The sequence below is a fragment of the Giraffa tippelskirchi genome, chromosome 5 (genome assembly GCF_054371585.1).
Source record: "Giraffa tippelskirchi isolate mGirTip1 chromosome 5, T2T-mGirTip1v1.2.pri, whole genome shotgun sequence".
Taxonomy (NCBI): Eukaryota; Metazoa; Chordata; class Mammalia; order Artiodactyla; family Giraffidae; genus Giraffa; species Giraffa tippelskirchi.
Genome location: NC_137279.1, coordinates 88,331,163 through 88,337,193, shown reverse-complemented (window position 1 = coordinate 88,337,193; position 6,031 = coordinate 88,331,163).

Here is a 6,031-nt window from a genome sequence, read left to right as displayed (position 1 = left end):
AAATGTCACAGTCAAACTAGTGTTTTTGTTGTTTGTTTTTTTCAAAAAAAAAAAGAACAACCCTACTGCTCTATATTTCTGCCCTCTGCCAGATAATAGCACAGCAAAGAAAGGGTCTGCTCCTGCTGCCTGGGAACTGGAATGGAAAGACATCTGTGGAACAGGTCCTCCAGAGCCACAGCCCACCTGTGCTAGTGCTGCTGCTGCTACTAAGTCGCTTCAGTCGTGTCCGACTCTGTGCGACCCCATAGACGGCAGCCCACCAGGCTCCACTGTCCCTGGGATTCTCCAGGCAAGAACACTGGAGTGGGTTGCCACTTCCTTCTCCAGTGCATGAAAGGAAAAAGTGGAAGTGAAGTTGCTCAGTCGTGTCCGACTGTTAGCGACCCCATGGACTGTAGCCTACCGGGCTCCTCTGTCTATGGGATTTTCCAGGCAAGAGTACCGGAGTGGGGTGCCATTGCCTTCTCCGACAGCCCGCCTGTAGCCCCTACCTATCTGGTATTCCATGGCAGCCCTCTTCTCTTCTTGATTGGTTGACAGAAAAACGTTAAGAGCACTGTTATCCACACCTCATAGAGTTGCAAAGTTAATTAACTGCCTCTAATTGTTTTTGAGAAACATTCCCAGGGGAAAGATTTCCGCACCGTGTGATTTTCCAACCAGGTTTAATAAAGACGACTTTGAAGGTGGGGTCTTTCAAGGAGCCACCAGATAGGTCAAATAAGGACAGTTCTCTGGGAATGAGGTTTTAAAGGAGTTCCAACCCTTTCTACTCCTTCAGTGGCTGCCAGGCTATTGGTTTTCACCTTGATTGTGGACTTTTGGTTTTAAAAGCAACAGAGAGGCTAAAAACTGTAGAATGGGAAGAGAACAGGTTAAAATACCTTAAAGCTCACTGTTCTTACTGGGATTCAGCCTTTTTTTTTTTTTTTTTTTTTAAATAAACATCCCTGAATTAGTGTAAGCTTTTGGTAATTTTTAGAATTTGGAAAAAGTTGATTCTGATCATTTCCCACCCACCCAGTTTTCTAATTGCTTTTATAGATGAGAGCGTTTTAGGAGGTCCGTACACTGTCACTTTTTGCTTACATTTACTATTTGCGGGTGTGTGAAATTCTTTCTACTAAGGAAATTCCTATCTACTAGGTTGATTTTTTTTAAACTGTTATAAAAATCTTTTTAAGACTACATCTTTTCTTCATTTATTGAAGCGATTGTATGCTTTTTCCCATTTAATGAGCGAAATGTGTTAATCACAAAAATAGACTGTTAAAAGTTAAATGATCTTTTCATTCCTGGGATAAACCGAGGGTATATCTTTTTGAGTTAACGAATTCAGTTTGTTAATATTTTATTAAAAATTTCTATCTACAAGTGAAGTTGGCCTATAATACAGAGAACTGAAAGAAGAATAACCATCACTTGGACAATTGAGCTCAGAGAAGTCTGTAACCATGATGTGACTTGACTCTATGTACAAAAGTTAGCTCTAACTTTTAGTTGGTTCCTCTTGGGTAGCAGGTAAATCCATTTGAGGCTTCACATGTTGAGCCAGTTAACGTTAGGATTAGATGAGTTGAAAAAGTGTGAAAAAGAGAGGCTTAAGCAAGATACATGTTTATTAGTCCCTCAACTAGGTAGCATTGAGGAATGGGGAGTGTTATGGGCTGAACTGTATCCTCTCCAAATTCATATGTTCAAGTGCTTACCCCAGTACCTCATAAAATGTAACTGTAAAGATGGGGATATTTAAAGAAGCAGATAAGGTAAAGTGAGGCCATTGGGGTGGGCCCGCATCCACTAGGACTGGTGTCCTTGTAAGAAGAGATTGGGACACAGATACTTACCGAAGGAAGATGACATGAAGTCAGGGAGAAGATGGCCATCTGCAAGCCAAGGAGAGAAGCCTCAGCAGAAACCAACCGTGCTGATTCCTTGATCTCTGACTTACAACTTTCAGAATTGTGAGAAAATAGATTTCTGTTGATTAAGTCACCCAAACTGTGGTACTTAGTTTTGATAGCCCAAGCAGACTGATACAGGGAGTTACTGTTGCTGACTGGGCTTCCCATGTGGCGATAGTGGTCAAGAACCCACCTGCCAATGCAGGAGATGGAAGAGTGGTGGGTTCAGTCCCTGGGTCGGGAATACCCCTGCTGGAGGAGGGTAAGGCAACCCACTCCAGTGTTCTTGCCTGGAGAATCCCATGGACAGAGGAGCCTGGTGGGCTATAGTTCATGGGGTTGCACAGAGTCGGACACGACTGAAGTGACTTAGCATGCATGTATACAACTAAACTAAAAGAGGCAAGAGGTAGGCAGTTAATTTTGCTATGGTGATTCTTTGGATATCTCTAGAATATCTGAGATATGGTAGTTCTATTAATGCTATCCTTATGCTGTAACCTTTGTTCTCTTAGTTCAACATGGCACTGAAGCTCCCTCCATTCATTTTTGTCCCGGGCAGCAGGATGAAGGAAGAAATGGAAAATACTTTTTCAGTCATTCCCAGAAATTCCACACAATCTCTGCTTGCATAGCAATGGCTCAAACATAGTTACTTATAAAGAAGTTGGGAAACGCACCCTTTAGATGACTGGAACATGTTCAACTAAATATCAGTTTGTTAGAGAAAAAAAGGAAGATAAAGTATTTAATAAGTAATTACAAGTCTCTGCCACCCACAGAATGGCTTGATCATGGAAGTAAGGACATCTTTGTAATCGGATTATGGGAAGAAGGTGAAGGTGCATGTGTTTGCATAACATGTTGTTGGCAGTCTAGGAGAATAGGGAGGACATCTACTAACATTATGTGCTCATCTTTTCTCTGAGACCAGTGTTACAGTAGTATTTATTCCTCACATTTATTAAAAGTTAAATGCAAATTTCTTGATCTGGGTGCTAATTGTAGAGGTATGTTTACTTTGTAGAAATTTACCAAGTGCTTTTCAGAACATATTAATATGCTCATTAATATGTAATATTCTAATAAAGAAAGACAATGAGAAAAGGTGATTGGGAGAACATACTGACTTTTAAAGATTTGTTTCAAATTCTTCCCTAGTTTTATCCATTTGAGTCACAACACTTTCCCCTTTGTATAGATTATATAATTATTTAGCATATAAACATATTTATATTACTTTATTATCATATATTGGAGAAGGAAATGGCAGCCCACTCCAGTATTCTTGCCTGGAGAATCCCAGGGACAGAGGAACCTGGTGGGCTGCCATCTATGGGGTCACTCAGAGTCAGACACAACTGAAGCGACTTAGCAGCAGCCGTTCAGCAGCATTATCATATATAAACACATCATAAAATTTATATATGTATTTATCAGGATTATTTCTGAGGCCCACGGATCTGCCTATAAAGCCTTGGTATTATACTACATTAATTATTCTGAATCTAGAAAAAATTTATAAAATAAAACCAAATTAACATCTGGAACTTTTCAATGAAATGCTTTGTTTCACAATTTTATAACTTGCCTCCTCATCCTGCAGAAAATTCATGTAGAACCACTTCTATCAATACCTACAACATCCTTGAAATTTCCCATATATCAGTGAGAGCAACCTTTCAAAGCACAAATCTGACTCCCCAACTTTTCTGCTCAAAGCCAATCAATGGCTTGCCAATGTTTTAGGATAAAATTCCCAAGATCCTGCATGATATGGTCCCTGCTACCCCATAAAGTCTTGTCTCCTGCCATGCTTTTTCTAGCTTTCCCAGACACACTGGTCTTCTCTCAGTCTGAACTTCAGGAATGACAAGCATCTCCTGAATTATGGTTTTCTGAATTCAGTCTTGTATCTCTGGTGCTGATGCAAGGCGAGAGGAGGTAGGAATTGGAGCTGCGTCTCTATAGGTACTGATCTATGGATCTTTATGACAGTACCAATAACTGTGACTGTTCTTAGAAATTCATAAGAGGATAGGGTTGATTCTTCTCCAGCCTTACTGCTCCAGAGCCCTTACAAGAGATTACAGAGGGATCATGGGTTCTTTTCAGAGTACCGCCTGCCTTTTTAGTTTTTCTCTTAAGAAGGACACCCCAGTCTACCATGTGTATATATATATAAAGGTCTTTACTGAATTGTCCATGGGATCTCAAACACCCGGAGAACTTTAGCAGAAACAGTGGTCATGGGAATTTGCATATAAAGCAGAATGTCACAAGTCTGCAAGTGAAGCTGATTCACCTTGGTAGGGAACCCTAAAAATTTACCTCCTAAATCTTGCTACCTAGATGTCAGTGTTTAGCTTTTCTCTTAATTCTTCAATTTATTCCAAAACCCTTCAGCAAGATTCTCCCTCACCTTTTTTGTTTGGGTATCTTGCATATAACCAGCTGATATGTGAGTTACAGTTTCTGCCCTTTCAGTCCTTTCCCATCTTTTGCAAATACAAATGTCCTGGCTTTGCCCTGATGTTGCTTGAAATTCTCCTTTGCTCAATCAAAGTTGATTTTGGAGTGGAGGAAAGTAAGCTCTAGTCTAAAGGATGAGGGATAAAATGGGTTCATTCCATTCTGATTGAATCTCTTTGTCAGTGAAATTTTGCAGCTGATTTTCTCACTAGTATTCTTACAAAATAAGTAGATGTCAGTCATATTAGGAAAATGAGATTTTTTTTCCTGTGGGATCTTAGTTCCCTGACCTGTTCTCCCTGCAGTAGAAGCCTAGAGTCCCAACCTCTGGACAGCCAGGGAAATCCCAGGAAAATGATTTTTCTCGTTACCTGACCCAACTTTTGTGACATTAAAGCCCCAGAATTATTGTGCTAAGGAACATTTGATTCTCTGAGAACTGATTTGTTTTTCAAGAGCCTCCATCCAAGATGGCTCTCTATTTTCCACCTAGAAATGTGGTGGTAGCTTATTTTAGATTCCTTTTAATCAAGGCCTTTCCAACAACCAGGTTGACTTTTTTCTTCCAGAGCATCCCTGCTTCGTGCTCCTTTCTTCTTTCTTGAAGTCTCCTCCACACACTGTTCCTTCAACTATCTAATGTCTGCTCGTTTTTCAGCCTCTGATTCCAAAGGGAAGTTCTCTTCAACCCTCAAAACCAGACCCAACTTCCTGGTCTGCATTTGCTCAACTCTCACAAATTCATCTGTATAGCAGTTGTTATATCTGACTCCTGTTGCATTGTCGCAATTGAAATTAAATTACTGATTTTACTTCGTGCTGTCTTCCAAAGTAGAATGTAATCTGCATAAAGACTAGGGCTGTGTCTGTCTTTTTATGTGCTATATATCAGGATGGTGTTTGAATCACAGCAGCTGCTAAATAAATACATATAACCACTTTTTAAAATAGTCTGAACTTGGTTGGTTGGAAGCTAACATCTAAGACTGAGTACCCTTTACATCAGGATTATGTCAAACTGCCTTCTGTCACTTAAGGATGTTTTTAGAAAAATCCCTCAGTTTCATTTTTATCACTTCTAGTAACTTAACAGGACAGTTCAATGTAAAACTCCCCTTTAACCTCTTCCTGTCACTCCAGCTCAGGCTTATCTCATGGTCCAAAAATCTATAATAGGGAGGTGGATATGGTTTGAACTCCCCCACATCCCTCCTAGTTTACCTCATCCATTTCCAGCTTCTGACGTGGTTTTAAGTCACGGAAGAATGGGCCAAACTATTTCTTAGTTACTTGGCTTCTTAGTTATCTCTGTTTCTCTGGTGGGGATGATGCTGAGGGGACTGGGCAAAGGAACAGTGCTATATAGTTTACCCAGCTGGAGCATGGGAGGATGGGCAGAGCGGCTGGTGAAAGACGACAATACTAATCCACTATAGATGGCTTCTCTGACATATACCTGAATACTGGCTCTTTCATGGAGCATGAGTTGGAGTGCTTTGGCAGTGGTGGGGGTGAGGAGCTCTCCACTGAAGAGTGCTGATGTGGGAGATGTTCTCTGGTGTGGCTGCCTCCTGCCTTCTGCCAACTCAGCTCCCACTGATGATGTACTATACAACCTCTCGGTGCTGAGAACTACCTTCCTGGTGGCCAAG